This window comes from Cricetulus griseus, chromosome 10 (assembly GCF_003668045.3).
Source record: "Cricetulus griseus strain 17A/GY chromosome 10, alternate assembly CriGri-PICRH-1.0, whole genome shotgun sequence".
Taxonomy (NCBI): Eukaryota; Metazoa; Chordata; class Mammalia; order Rodentia; family Cricetidae; genus Cricetulus; species Cricetulus griseus.
Window position 1 is genome coordinate 17,215,279 of NC_048603.1, and position 16,628 is coordinate 17,231,906.

Here is a 16,628-nt window from a genome sequence, read left to right on the forward strand (position 1 = left end):
TTGCGTGAAATGCTTTACAGTTCATCCCATGGGCTGCTAAGATAAGCTAGTATAGTTTTCATACAAGCCTGTGGGGCTGAGTCAGGTCACCAGACTTCCTCATGGTTGCTGAGCTAGCCATGGAGAAAAGTGTGGTATGAGTATGGCCCACCTCTGCCTTTCATTGCTTTGTGTCCTGTCTCCAGATGGCAACTTCTAATTTTCCAGCCACAAGTTTTCAAGTCAGACATACAAAGAGAACAGTCACGCAGATGAATAGATTTTAATTTTTACGTGATCGTAATACAAAATCTACTCACACAGAATTTATTATTTATGCTAATAAAGCAATTTAATTAAGCACAGAGAGGAGTGAAAACACAAATAAAAACATCTTCCTACACAATTTCCTTCCAATTAGGAACCAAAGCCTAAAATAATAAAACTCTCCTTCAAGCCAAATAAAACAGGACGCAGTCAGATGTCAGCAAACTGGAATCCTGGTGTAGATAGAGAGATGTTTGATTTCCATTCATGTATTAGCTGTTGCTAACTTGATAGCAGTGTACTATTGTTTTCTACTCATCTATAAACATTGCTATATGTTTCCTATAAAGAAGCAAGAAAACAAACCATCCACCATACTCAACGCTACCTTTTCTCCAGTCACAGAGTCATTGTCTAAGCTTTGGGATACCAGTCTTCACAAAGGAACTGGGATGAACCACTACCACTCACGTGCCAAAGTCACAAACATCCAGGTTACTCAGCATGAGCAGGTCAGGGTAGGTGGGGAAAGCTGATCACTGCTCGTGACAGGGAGGACAGCCCTGCTCCCATGTCACCCGCTACTCAGTGCACACAGCAAGATAGCCCATCGCTTGTTTACAGAGCATAGGGAAAAGCCTACTTCTTGAGACAAAATGCTTGGTTGCTGAGATGACCAACTCAGATTGGGGGAAAAACAACATGGGGCACACAGGGGAAGAGTCTAAACAGCTCAAGGATAAGTTAGGATGTGATCTGTGAGCTCACTTTTCTCTTAACAAAGCTGGTGGCTGTCTATTAGGAGCCATGGAAACGATAGCTCATTGCCATGTAACCTTAGCAGAGGAATGCTCTCTGTGACCTCTTACTGTAATTCTCAGATCAGTCACCATCTGCTCAGGTTGGGGGTTCACAGCTATCGTATGTTGCAATCACATCCGGCAACACTTCTCCCCCCCCCCCCCCCTTATTCATTTTCTTTTTCTCAAGGGTTAAGCAGCTCGGCCAAAAGCAATTTGGTTACCATTAGCATTCTTTGGTTGCAATGCAAGATTAAAAAGAAGGAAACTGCTGAAAATACATATTGAATGTTTTCAGTTGCTTGCTTTATAATATAAACACAAGGATGATGTTTGTATTCTTTGCTTTTATAAAATTCCAGGGGATTCTTTAAAAAAAAAATATTGACCCATGTTCCATAACGTCCCCCTTTTCTCCCTAAAATTAGCTTCATTTTTGTTTTAAAAGTTTTAAACTTTCTCTTAACATAGAGAAAAATATTCAACAGAAAATCAAGAGAAAATATGCCCATTTCCCCACATTTCTCAACATGTATTTTTTTTTAAATTTAAAGTGACACTGAAATACCCAAATTAAATGAAAATAAAAGAACCTCATAATTATTTGAATTAGTAGAGTAGTGTCCTCACTTTAATCTTCAAAGAAGATAGAGTTGGCACTTGACATGGGGCCCCAGCACCATTTTCTGGCTGTTAATGCTTCACAGATGATAGTGGCAATACTGTTTGGTCAGGTGGCAAGCTCGAAAAAAATCCTGAAAGCAAACCATCTCATGTGTGCTGGGTGGCTGAAATCATCTTCTGCAGCCACGCCAAGGACCCTCACCCCAGCATGGCTGGCACTGGCTCTTTACAGAGCTCCAGTCCAAACCTAGTCCTGAATGGAGGGTGGGTAGAGAAACATCTCCTTCTGTATGAAGTCAAAAGCAGGTTTTGCTTTCCAGTCAGGTCTATCCTGTAGCTCAAACTTTGTATTTCTGATAGTCTGCAGCATTTGATTTTGAACAGCCGTGGGTACCCAGGGGAGAGGTAGGAAGAGAATGATGACAAGGTCGAGTGCCATACATTATTTTCACTTGACAGCTAAACTAGCTGAAGCCTGGGGAAACGGGCAGCCTTGGGTAAGTTACATTAGTACTAAAATTGCAGGTACCTATTGCAGTTTAGCCTCCATCGGGTTGGAAATGGGAACAGAATGTAGAGTTCCCTGGAGCCTGTACCTATCACTCAGTGTGTGTGCTCAGAGGTAGCCTACTGTGGTACAATCCTTGTCCCGTTTTTACAATGTCGTTTGAATCACTTTGGGTTTTAGTGAATTCTTCTCTTGTGCTAGTCAGAGTCCACTGATAGGCCTTAAATGTATTAAGACATATGATGGCTCCGTAAATGTCACCATAATGAGTCAGCAGGCTAAAAATACTGAATGAACATCAGCGGAGAGATATATTTTAATTACATGGGAAATAGGATTATATTCATTCTGCTATTTGAAAAAATAATGAAACAGCTAGGGTATTTGATAAATTGGCTTAAAGGGGGCTATACATCACATTAATGTCTTCCACCATGGTCTACAGTTGTATTATTGATGTAGCAATATAACTAATGAAAGTCATGGGACTCAAGATCTCGAAGTGATATTTTGATTTCCTGTGTGCCATACATTGGCCCAGTACTTCATGTCACTGGCTTCATATTCATTTCTATACAGAGCTATAGAAATGTCCTATACACAACTTTGGAAGGACAACTTTCTCACCCTCCAATCTCTCTCAACCCCCTCCTGCCCCATTACCCTGTCAGTCCCTACTTGTCCCTTCCAACTCTTCTCCCTCTATAGGTTCAAAGGTCAGAAATGAATCCTGAATGAGAGAAGCACTTCTTCCCATTGACCCCTTCCCTGATACCAGGATCTTTTAAGGGAAGAAAAAAGCACAGTTTTGTGTGTGGTGATGCTGGTGTGCCAGACAGTAAAGTGCCTTATGGGCCACTTCTCTTGCCCTGTTCTTGGCTGTGAAGCCTACGTAAGCTTCTTTAAATGTCTCTAAGATTATGGCTGACAGCTGGGTTCACTTTATTATAGTCAACATGTCATTTAAAAAATAAAATCATTGTATTAATCAAGGATCTCTAGAGGAGCAGAACTGATAGAATAAGTCTCTCTCTCTCTCTATATATATATATATATATACATATATGTGTGTGTATGAATATGCATATATATTCATGTGATAAATACTATACATATATATATAGTATTTATTAGAATGGCTTACAGGCTGTGGTCCAGCTAACTCAACAATGCATGTAAGGTCCAAGAATCTAGTTATTTAGTTCATGAGGCTGGATGTCTCAGCTGGTCTTCAGTATACACCAGAATCCTGAAGGAGGAGGCAGTAATTCCAGTGAAGGGGTGGACTTGCTACAAAGGGAGAGAGCAAGCGGGCAAAGAGACGGCTTCCTTCTCCCATGTCCTTACGTAAGCCGCCAGCAGAAGGTGTGGTCCGGACTAAAGGTGGGTCTTCCCATCGCTACAATCTGCATTAGAAGTGGTTCCTTACCCTTCAAAGATACAGATTGGAACTGGGTCTTTCCTCGTCAAATAAGTCAATTAAGAAAAAAATACCTCACAGGTGTACCCGGTCATTTGGATTTTAGTTAACTTCAAATGTATTCAAGCTAACAACCAAGAAAAACCATCATAATAATCATATTTTTGTCTTGCAAGAAAAAATAGACTACTTTATACTCAAGAACCAACACAGTTCCAAGCTACTCCAATGACTTCCTCTTCCCGTAAACGACCTGAGGTAACCTGTGAAGATGGTTCACTACTCTCTCGACCCAGAAAACCCTACAAAATCACGCAAATCAAGAGGTTCAAATCTCCAGGTTCACTTTAAGAATACCCATGAAACTGCCCAGGCTATCAAGGGTATGCATATCCGAAAAGCCACCAATTACCTGAAAGATGTCACATTGAAGAAGCAATGTATGCCATTCCCGAGATACAATGGTGGAGTCGGCAGGTGGGCCCAGGCCAGACAGCGGGGCTGGACACAGGTCAGTGGCCGAAAAAGAGTGCTGAATTTTGGTTGTACATGCTTAAAAATGCAGAGAGTAATGCCTTCTTGCGTAAGGGTCTAGACGTAGATTTTCTGGTCATCGGACACATCCAGGTGAACAAAGCACCTAAGATGAGTCGACGAATTTACAGAGCTCATGGCCGGATTAGCTCAAATATGAGCTCCCCCTGCCACATCGAGGTAATCATCACGGAAAAGGGACAGATTGTTCCAAAGCCAGAAGAGGAGGTTGCACAGAAGAAAAAGATATGCCAGAAGAAACTGAAGAAACAAAACTTATGGCATGGGAATAAATTCAGCATAAAATAAATGCAGATAAAAGTAAAAAAAAAAAAAAAAAAGCTACTCCAACCAAACGCAGGAGATTTTTTTTCTCTCTCTATGAAAACAGACAGTACTTGAACACTTCTTGGTGCTCAATATCCCCATATGCTTTATTTGCTCAAACACTTTTGCTAGTATTAGTAAGGATCTGAAATGTAGCTTTAATAAGAATTATTTTTTTAAGTGTGCTTTTCCTTTCCCATTTTCCAACAGCAGTGGGTTTGAAGCTTCTTTAAGAAATGAAAACCTAAAAGAAGCTTCAGGGCTCTTGGTTCACTCAGTGAGCTCATGACTGACTTCTTTCCAAGCCTTTTATGATGAGCACACCACATGCCTATCTAACATGCTGGCCTCTTGCACTCTATTCCATTTGTGTTTTCTCCTTATTTTGCTCCTATAAAAATTCAAGGCCTCCTATAAGTAAAATTCCCAAGGCCACATGAAAAGAGCCAGGAAATGCCCAAGAGTCCAGAAGAGGTAGGGGACAAAGCTATGCTGCATTTCCAGTTTAACGACCATGTGCATGAGTAGAGTTCAATAAACACTGGCAGGGAAAGATGCAACTGGGGACTTCTACACAGGACACACCTGGCAACTCGAGGGTATGTGTAACTCTAGCTGTGGCTGCTGATGATGTAGAGTGATGCTCTACTGGGCTTTTTTTTTTTTTTTTTTTTTTTTTTTTATCTCGGAAAAGAAATGCAAACCTCTAGCTCCTTGAAATAGTTGCTGTTTGGGGACTCTCGTGCATGTTTGTAAAGCCAGCTACTTAGGAGGCTGAAAGATGAGCATTGCAAGTTCAAGGCCAGCTTTGGCAAGGTGAGATCTTGTCTAAGTAAAAACAGAGGCAGGGAGTGGAGAAATGACTTAGAGGTTAGGAGCACTGGCTGTTCCTCCAGAATAGCTGTTTGGTTCCCAGAACCCGAAGACAGCTCACAACCACCTGTAACTAGCTCCAGGAATCGGATGCTCCCATCTGAGCTCTGTGCGTACATCTGCAGTGAGTGCACACATGCACCAATAAAAACAGAAGTCCATTTTTAAAAGTAAAAAGAGGGCTGAGTATATTGTCCAGGGGTAGAGCATTTGTCTCAGCGACCAAGTGCCCAGGCTTAATCCTCAGAATTGGGAGAAAGAAAAAAAAAACCCAGCGGTGATTTTTCAAGGATTCCTGTCTATGGGGAATTTTTTTTTTTTTGAGTGTCTTTATAATGATGGATACTGGATAAAAAATAATGGAAGTCTCCAAGGACACTTTAAAAAGATTCAGAAACCTTTAATTTTTGTAAAATTCTTTCCTATATATTGGACATTAACTAGGGTAAAAGATAAAATATAAAGTCTTATTTTAGGAAAGATATTTATTCATGGAGAAAATGTATTTATTCAATAGCTATCAGTAAGAAGCTGAGGTGTGGGCAGCCACACATCCCGGGCAGACCCAGTTTTCATGCTTATCTCAGTATGATTATTAATGGGGCCCTATTTCTTGTGCAGCAATGTTTTAGTTTTAACAGTAAATTATATGGAGACCTGTGAAACGTGTCATTAACAAAGACCAGGGTAGCATTGCAGGAGGCAGAGGTCCTCAGCAGACACTGGTTGCCACACCAAATGTGAGGAATTTTATTAACATGTGTCAAGACCAGAAAGAAACTACAGGAAAACCTGGATAAAACTTTGGTAGAAGAGGCGGTGTTAATCCTAAGAAAAAGCCACTATTCTGGAAGGTGTCATGCAATGAGAATCATGCTTGTTTACATAATATCCCCAGGACCTAGACAAGAGGAACCTTGACACATTTGACAAAGGAAGAAAAGTATGAAGGGGCACTAATCTATGCATCCAGATATTGCTACCGAGCTACGTCCCTTTACCAGAGCAGGTATGGCAGAGTCTGAAAGCATAAGGCAAGTATGCTCTACACTCTCAAACATCAACCATCCTTCCCAAAATATTATAGGTGCTAGCAAAACATTCCAGGGCTGAGATCACAAGTGACCATTAAATAACAGACACTGATTGAATGACACTTGGCTTCTGCCTGGAAACAACTGCTTTCCCTTGGCTTCTGGGATCTGAAGCTGTCAACTCTCTTTATGTCTTCCTGATGCTCCTTCTCAACTTTCATTGCTTTTCTCAGCTTTCTGGCCTCTGGGTATTGGGTGGTCAGAAGCAGCATTAAAACACCTGGTCTTTCCCCAGGACACACCCTGCTGGAAATTGCAACCAGTTTTAAATGATTTTTTCTTTTTATTTTGTGATGAAGTCCAAGTCCATATATCTTTCTCCTGAATTTCACATTCGTATTAAGTAGCTGTTTGTGTGTTGGTTTCCTGTGCCGGCATAACAAATCACTGTAGCCTAATAACAGAAACAAAGAAATATGTTCTCTTTGTTGTGAAGTGACTCTTTCAGGGCTAATGGCAAGGTGCTGGTGGAGCTGATGGGCTCCTCTCCGGGGCTCTCAGAATCCTTTCTCTTCATCTTCTAGACCCCAGACGCTGTCTACATTCTTTGTCTCGTAGCCCCTTCACACCACCTTCTGTCTTCCCATCTGTCATTCATTACACTGCGTCTTCCTTCTTTGGTCGCCTCATCTCCAAGGAGCAACGACTTAGTAAAGAGCAAAAGCACTAAGATCACTGAGTCTGAAGATGCTGAGAGTCATTCTTGACACCCCGTGGGTTTTACCTTCCAACTAATCCTGTTGCTCCACTCTCAACACCCCACCTGGACGCCAGCAACTCTGGACCTCACTGTGCAGCAGGAGTGCTGTGGTAGTGTCCAGATTGTCTTTCCACCTCACCATTTGTCAGCCTCTTCTCTGCGCAGTGACCCTGTTTCTGAATCTACTCCCCTCAAACTCTCCGTGTGGCTTCCATCTCAGCGTGAAGAGCAGAGCCCTTATATTTGTGTCTAAGTTCCTAGTCAGACCCGACCTTCCGTCGCTCCTCATGCCCACTCAACCACCATCCCCCACCAACCTCCCCCCTGCCAACCACCTCCAGTTCCTCACCATTTGCATAAGTGCACTCTCTCTGAGTTCTGACTTTCTCACTCCCCTCCAGCTTCCTGCAGGGCTCTGCCAAAATGTCATCTTCTTAGACAATTTCTTCCAGACGACCTCATGTGAAGTAAGACTTCCTCCATTGCTCCCGGGAGTAGTCTTTAACTCTCCTGGTCAGCCTTATTTTTCTCCTTTGTATTATGTAAGATCCTCTTTATATTATACCCCGCTCCCTTCCTTTGTATGTATATACCATCTGTAATGTTCTTGCCAGGCCTTTATCCATGCTGGCCCTCTGACTTTTTCTAATAATAGACCCTGTAAGAATTAGCACAGATGGCAGTAGGCAACCTGCTGCAAGAAGCTTTTGACTGGAACACTTTTTATGTGATAGAAAGTCTACCACAAGAAGGCTCCATCTTTGTGCAGTCCTATGTCAGATATATACAAAAAACTGCCTTAGTGTGAGACACCACCAGGGAAGGACAACCCAGTTGACTGCCAACTCTAGTTACCATACACACAAGTGAGGCTACCTCTGACTGCCTAGCCTAGCCAACCGGCTAGATGATCACAACCTACTGGCCATGGCTGGTGGATAAAATACTGGACGTTCAATTAAATAAGCATTTTTTTTCAGTATTTAGAAGCACACAGGTTCTGTAATGATATTCCAATGAGTCTGTAATGTCACCAAGAACATGTGTGCTCAGTAACAAGGTTTTGAATGAATGGACATCTCATGGGAGTACGCAAAGAAGATATAATATGTTGGGATAGAAGCTGGCAGAGTAGGCAAGTTAGAATTTCTGTTTAAGTGTGATCACCCCTCTCTGTTGAGTGTATGTGTGGATTCTCAATCTATTGAAATTCCCAAATACCATTGCTTCTCAGGGTTCTTCAGCCAACAAGGGGAAGAATGTCATGATTAGTGAATAATCCAGGGAAAGCGTTGCTAGTTATTTGTTTTATGATTCTAGAAGCTTGGGTTGTCTATAAAATATTGAATGGATGCTGGGTGTTGGTTGGTGGTGCACACCTTTAATCCCAGCATTCGGGAGGCAGAGGCAGGCGGATCTCTGTGAGTTGGAGGCCAGCCTGATCTACAAAGTGAGTGCCAGGATAGGCTCCAAAGCTACACAGACAAACCCTGTCTCAAAAAACCAAAAAAAAAAAAAAAATTGAACGGACACTTCAAAAGAGAGCTTTATAAAGCTTTAAAATAGATATAAGGCTTGATATAGTATAAATGCTGAAAATCAGTTCTACTCACAGAAGTTGAGAGTAAGAATGACTTCTGTAGGTTGGGAGGGTCAAGGAGAGAGAGCAACGGGAAGGGAGACCAGTAGGCACTCAGCTACAGTTAGCTAGAAGCAAGCAGTGCTGGTGAGCTACTATAGCAGGTGGCTGTGCTGTCAGGAATGACCTATGCCTTCCAGAAGAGTACGAGAAAGGATTTTGAAAGTCCTTACACTGAAGGAGTGATGTGTTTGAGGAGACAGGACTTTAGCCACATCTAAACAGCATGCTGCTCATACATGTATCAAATCGTTCAGGTGACCCCTTCATAAGTGTTAGTTAGGTTTTTACGTGTCAGACAAAAACAAGTTCAAAGATAGAATGAAAACACAATAAAAAAAATAAAGAGAGAGCAGGAGGGAAGTGGACGTGGGTACAACCAACCAACACAAGGCGCTCTGTGGGTGACAAAAACATCCTGTGTTGTCTGAGACACTGTTAGCACCCTTGTTAGAGTTTTAAAAGATGTCACTCTGTGAAAAGTAGTCAAAGGCACATGAGATCTCACTTGTTATTACATGTAAGGAGATTAGTATTTTCTTAGAATAAAAAAAATAGTATTTTTTTTAAAAAAATCATTACACAAAAACACTTTCCGGTAAGGTATGTCATTTTAAAAGTAGTGGCCATCAGTTATCAAAATACAAGTGAAATTTGTAAGGTTCTTTTAATAAGGGAATACGGTTATCTTGCTTGGAGACTGAGCGGTGATTATTTTCTCCTCAGATGAAAGCTGGAGTTAATGCATCCTTGGAGGACCCTGTCTTCATTTCACTCTCCGAGCTGAGAGCCCCCAATGCATTTGACTTATTGAAATGAAATGCCCGCCCCCACTTGCCAGAGGGGAGGGTGGTAAGCAATAGGAAACTAACTGACAAGTGACAATTTTAAAAGGAATTTTAAAATATTAAAAATACAGCTTTAAAAAACCTTAAGGTTTGTTATGTTAAAGTTGGTACAACACGAGGCTAATAACACTCCGGCATAATCAGCAAGACTCAATTACAGAAACCAATAAATGCATCCCGGGGCCACCAAGAGCTTTACCAATTGCTTTTTGTAGTCCCCGAGTTTTAAAGTAGTCAGGCAGAAATGAAGGGAAATAATAAACAGATGAGGCAATTTGACTTTGAAAAGAGTTAAGATAACTTAATAGGTATATTTTAGATAAAAGGAGGCTAAGGAATTATAGTGATTACAGGGAGAGATCCAAATAGGTATCTGCAATGAGCTAAGTGTGTGTGGGGGGTGGGTGAGGGGAAACAATTTCCCTCCTCTGAGAACAGTAATAAACAGAAACAGCAATCATCAGAAGGGAGGAAAGGGAAGTACGCAAGGTAGAAAATAGCTTCAAATGTGCTGGAAATAATGACCACTCTGAGAAGCCACCTGAGGAGCACTTAGGAGTTAGGAGTCTAGACACAGAGAAGCCCAAGGCGAGGGGAACCAAAGAATGAGCCAGGCCGCCATCCCTGTGGGCTCCCTGCCACATCTCTCCCTCTTTCCATCTGGTGTCCCTGGTGCTTGCAGGCTGTGGGTGACTAGGCCAGGTGTGTAGGTGACCACCCTGAAAGGGAGTTGGCCTCAAAGCAGAGTGGAAACTGAAATTCTCATGTCCCTGGTAACTGCTATCCAGAGACATGGAGAGGCATGCCTCTCTGATGACATATGATGTAGTTCTTGGCCAGGGGATGAAAAAATAAGAGGCATGTTACTTAACTACTCTGACCTCTGTTTGCTTATCTGTGAGATGGGAGTGTTCCTAGTTATCCCGAAGGTTTGTTAAGGAAGGAGTTGTTAAACTGGGGCGCACTTGGGAATTCATAGGTTTAGAGAAGGTTTGGGAACTTGAAAAGGAAACAATTATAAATAAACAACTATTTATTTTTTCCTAGCCTGCAACAGAGATGTAAACTCTCTTTAATATAACTTATTGAGATTATAATACAAGTGCACCATTCCCCCTTCCCTCTCCTCCCCCTAAGTCCTCCCAGGTGAACACCCCCAACTCTCTCAAATTAATGGCCTCTTAGGATTTCTTTAGATTATGGAGCTTAGTAAAAAAAAAAAAAAAAAAAAAAAAAAAAAAAAAAAAAAAAAAAAAAAAAAAACTACAGCAGGACCTGTCGCTTTGTCAGCAACAGATATCACAGATATTTTCATGTCGTGTTAGACAAGCTGCAAAAAAAGGGAATTTATATGTTCATCACATTGAAATTATGGCAACAATTAGATCATAGTTATGAGTTGTTACTTAGTACATCTTAAATATCATAAAGTGATTTAAGTTCAATTTAAAAACACAGGAAACTGATTTTTAAAAATGGTCTTGTCCTTATATCACTGTGCTCTCTACTTTATATATTCACTAATTAGAGTTGTCCAGGGTACACGCAGTGGTCATAGTTCTCTGAGGGCTGAATGGCAGCTTTATTAAAGATAACTGTCCCCGTTTTTATACTCATTATACTCACTTGGGTTAGTCTGGACACTGAGTTGGGGTCCTGTTTCTCTTCTATAGTTGATGGATGACCTTGTAACTACCCGATCCCTCTTAGGCTCATGCCATCTTCAGTAAAGGGGCGATTCATTAAGAAGGTTCTGAAGACTGTGAATTTATTGCACATTTTCAAAGGTGTGTCTTTGGTTACTTTATGTTATTGAGACTTTCGATTACTATCAACAAGAATGACTCATAAATAGAATTAATATTAAGTCATATCCCAGGCAGGGTGCCTGTGAGAAGCAAAGGAAACAATTATGATAGGATAATGGGTAGAGACTAGACTATCTCCAGGAAATTGGGAGAAAGAGGCTATTTAAATGTTATTCCTAAAAAAAAAACAGGAAAGAAAAAATATTATTTTTCTGATAAGTTTTCATCTTTCATTCCTACCACTACAAAGCTCAACAAACATCTCCCAGATTGCCTTGATTATACGATACACATTTTCCAACAACTTTAACATTTTTGGGGATCTGGAATATATCTTTCATTCCACAGGAAGCTGGCCAAACTTGAGGCAAGGAAACAAACTGTGCCTGGACTTGGTCCTTACACAGTCTGTGCATGTACAAAGTTCCTCACCGGGGGATCCACCGCACCCCTTGCTTTAGTTATCTGTTCCTCTGTCCACACAGATCATTGGATTTTAAGCCCGAGTCCATAATCATTTATTAAATTTTTATAAAGTCTTGATGCATACAGAAGATTGATCATCCCATTTGAGGGGCAGCTCTTTGGGACAGACCCCTGATCGATGAAGAGGAATCCTCAATTATGCTTCAGAGATCTCCTACCCAAGTCCAGAGCAATCTGTCCAAGTCTCCCTCTATCTTTCAGGAGAGGCAGTATGGCTTTTGGAGGCTCGTTCTTAGTTTTAAATTCACGCTCATGTACATATGCCTGTGTATATATACCACAAGAGTGTGAGTGCCCGTGGAATCCAGAAGAGGGTGTCAGACTCCTTGGAGCGAGAGTTAAGGACAGCAGTCAGCTAGTGGGTAGGAGGCTGGGAACCATACTCTGTTTCTTTGGGAGAACAGCAAGCTTTCCTAATTGCTGAGCCATCTTCAGCCTTAGTGTTGTGGCTTGTAGTTTTTTTTTTTTTTTTTTTTTTTTTAATCTCAGAATGAAGCAGCAGAGGAAAGTGTTGATGAGACTGTCAGCTCCAAAGAGCCCCTGCTTATGAATAACGGGGTTCATAGTGATCTTCAGATGCCAACGTTTTTAATCATGGGTTGATTCTAATGCATACTTGTTAGGGATTGTTGTTAAATTGCAATAAAAAACCCTGTTATTGTATGGTTTCTGAGAAATCTGTGTTGAGATTAACTTTATTCCTTGCAATGGATGCAGACACAGAGCCTGTAAACCAGGTGCCTCTGCTCAGCCTCATGTATCCCTGTGTCCCCTCTCTTGCCTGTTATCTTATATTTTAAGTCTGAGAATATAATATCTAACAGTCTACAATTATTTTTCTTTGAACATATAACATGAACATATAAAATAAATCTCATTAAAATAGAAGTAAAAGGAGTTTCTTTTATGGCCATTTATAAGGCAACTGTGAGAACCATGTGTAGGAGAGAGGTACAGATTGGCTCATCAGAGATACTGGTGGATGTTTCTTGGCATCTCTTTGGTCCGCTGTCAGTAATAATTTACTAGGGTAAGTATCATTATCTTATTTGAATGGTAAAATATCTGCTGGAAAAATATGGCTTTTATATAACTATGAAGGGCACTTTTTACTAAATTAGAAAAGTCATGAGAAAAACATAATTCATTTTATCTGAAAACTTCAACATTAAGGCCAGAATATTTGGCTCTCACAAAGACGCTGTGAATTTATCCCTTCACAAACGCCACTTCCATATAATGAAATAATTAGCTAAGAAATTGTATTTGCATTTTCAACATTTTCGTTTAGTGGGAATGTCAGGGTAATTGGGCCTTGAGTGTACCATCAAGACTTGAGGGTAGTAGCTTGTAAGTGAATATTCATTCTTCCTCTTTGTTTATTCCATTCTTATTGGTGAGTCAAAGGAAGGTGCCTAAACAGAGGCTTCCACACTGCACTGCTTTACCATAATTACCCCATAGATGAGAAGATAAAACTCTCATGGGTGGCCAAAGCCTCCCTGCCAAATACTTTGGAAGCCAATCAGCTTCGTGTTTCTGGTGCCAGAGCCTGTTCTGCTCTTGGCCTTGACTCTCATTCTCAGCGCCTTTCCCCTTCTGTGGTGTTAGATCTGGGCAGGCTGAACTAGCCATGAGGGACATCTCTTCATCATGACCACCTTTCTTTCTCTTTCTTTCTTTCTTTCTTTCTTTCTTTCTTTCTTTCTTTCTTTCTTTTTAATTATTTTTTTCTTCAACTTTTTTTATTTGAATTAGAAACAGGATTGTTTTGTATGACAATCCCAGTTCCCTTCTCTGTCCCGTCCTCCCCTACCACCCCCCCCAAGTAAAACCCTACCTATCACATATCCTTTCTGCTCCCCCTGGATGGTGAAACCTTCCATAGGGTGTCATCAGAGTCTATGGCATCCTTTAGGATAGGGCCTAGGCCCACCCCCATGTAAAGCAAAGGACACAGTCAGCAAGACAAAATGGCAGCCCACAGACTGGGAAAAGATATTCACCAACCCCACATCTGACAGAGGGCTGATCTCCAAAATATACAAAGAACTCAAGAAGCTAGTCATCAAAATACCAAACAACCCAATTTAAAAGTGGGGTACAGAACTAAATAGATAATTCTCAATAGAGGAATCTAAAATGGCTGAAAGACACATAAGAAAGTGTTCAGCATCCTTAACCATCAGGGAAATGCAAATCAAAACAACTCTGAGATACCATCTTACTCCTGTCAGAATGGCCAAAATCAAAAACACCAATGACAGTTTATGCTGGAGAGGATGTGGAGAAAGGGGAACACCCCTCCACTGCTGGTGGGACTGCCAACTTGTACAGCCACTGTGGAAATCAGTATGGCGACTCCTCAAGAAAATGGGAATCAGTCTACCACAAGATCCAGCAATTCCACTCTTAGTCATATACCCAAAAGGAGCACATTCATATGACCACCTTTCATAGAAGAATCGTGAGCCCAATGCATTTTTGGCAGGTACAGATTTTTTTCTCATTGGCAATTCTGAACCCATTTCTCAGTCTCCAGTGCACCTGTCCTTCATGGCCACTTTCACACTGGAACTACTAAGGTAGGACAATTTTAGAGACATACAGCTCCCCTCATGGGGAATTGTCCCTCTGATCTTTTAAGTTGCAGGAATAGATTTAAGTGGGTCTGCCTGGCCAGAGATACACTCTATATCCGATGTCAGAAAGTGCTGAAGCAATGAAATGTCTTTGGGAATTTTTACAAAACGGCTCAGATTTGGGCCCATCTTAGTATATCCCTACGCTGGGCATTACACACACAGTTACAGCAGGAGAAGAAAGACAAACTCAAACCGAGGAGATGCTGATATGTTGAGTACCTAAGCTCTACACACACACAAGGTCTAAGCAGACATCCACACATGACTGGCATCTTCTCTCATGTAACTTTTTTTTTTATATAGGTATAAACATTGCGAAATGTCCTATGGTAGTATCCTGAAGCATTTCTGATCTGAAAACAGACTTTTAAATAGTGCAATGATTCTGACATTTATTATGGCAAGGAAGAAGGGCTTGGGATGTTTTCACATTGCAATTTTTTGCTTAGCTATAAGTTTACTTGTAAAGTACACCAAACTAAGAAGAAATGATACAGAAAGTCCAAGTGTTGCTGTTTTATTTTTTTTAAGTCATTGCAGTAGGATTTGGAGAGAATGTCATGAGTAGATGCACACAGTTTTTTTTTAAACTACCCATAAACCATGCCAGAACAATGTGTCGGGAACTAACAAGACAGCAATACCCAGTCTTCCTGGACCTTTTACTCCCAAATTGTGCAGAACAGATTCTATGCTACCTTGAACTTCTTGGCTAGTACATTTATGTACTGATTATCTGGTGTCACTGACTATCCAGGCAATCCTTCTGTGACAAGCTGATAGATACTGTATTTAAGATGACTGGCAGCCAAGTAAATAGTCAGATAAGTCATTGTGGCTGAAGTCCGGAGACTGAACTCAATGGGCTGTGTAGCCTTGGGTACATTTTTTGCCTCACCGAACCTCTGTTTCTTTAAGTGTGAAACCAGGACTGTACCCTACAGTCTGGCAGTTACCCAAGTCACTAATACTGTCAGTGAGATAAAACCTAGGAGGGGCATTTGTAAGTGTTGGCACGGGTGACACTGGGTGAGAAGTGAGAACTTGATTCACAGTTTCTGGGAAACAGAATCTTTCAGAATTTTTAGGTGGCTTCTTTTTCCCTGTAAGTCTGCCCATTGACCAAAATCTATACCACTGGATTTTTGATGGAACGAATGGAGCACATTACTTCCCCTTACATGGAAAAAACGGGCAATTTTCACAAAGCACTTTCCCTCTGTCTACTATTAAGTTCTAATCCCTTGACCTTTTCTAATTCAAATGACAAAACAGCTTGATTGCTTCCCATTTGGCTCTGCAGGACATAATGAAGTATTTTCTAGAGCTCTGGAGGGGAAACAGATCATCCAGCTATGTGGAGTAAGGGGCATACCACACACTCTGTCAGCCCGCAGTTAATACCTGGAGAGCTGGCCTGACCCTTGTCGTTGTGACAGTGCCCTAACTCGGTGGATGAGTTTTATTAAACGAAAACTACAGGGATCCACTAGGGCAAACTAGTGACAGAAATGCTGCTTAATTTGAAAATCATTCAGATTGTGGAAGCACTTTTTGCCTTTGTAGAAAGGCCGTGTTAAGCTCTCTAAATCTGAACGGCTGTTTACGGGTGTTCTGCTGTGACGGGTACAAAAGCTCTTTAGGAACTGGTTTTGAGAAATTATCCTTTAAAAGAACCCTGAAACCAATGTCAGCAAACTGCTGGTTGCTGTGGGCAACACCCAGCTCTAGAATGAGTAGCTGCAAATGGCAACAACCCTTAATAGACTGTAGAAGGAAGGGCCTCTGAAAGAAAATGGGGAATAAAGTTCTAATCTTTGTGTTTTTGTGTGTGTGTGTGTGTGTGTGTGTGTGTGTGTGTGTGTGTGTGATAGGTGTTGTCCTTCGGTGTATATGTTTCCCTTATTGGTTGATGAACAAAACACTGTTTGGCCAATAGAGGCAGGGAGATAGGCGGGACTAGGAGACAAGGAGAATTCTGGGATATGTAGGCAGAGAGAGACCTCAAAGGGATGCCATGTAGAGACCAGGAGGATAGGACTCTCCGGGCATTCTTTGGTAAGATAAGGCCATGTA

The 16,628-nt window shown here is 41.3% G+C and overlaps 1 protein-coding gene and 1 pseudogene across 3 annotated transcripts in view; one reads left to right on the top strand and one right to left on the bottom strand.

Moving 5' to 3' along the window:
* The window catches only part of Cpq (carboxypeptidase Q), a 369,164-nt gene that overhangs the window by 74,608 nt on the left and 277,928 nt on the right, over nucleotides 1-16,628 (bottom strand). The window lies entirely within an intron of this gene.
* On the top strand, nucleotides 3,870-4,441 carry LOC113837401 (annotated as a pseudogene).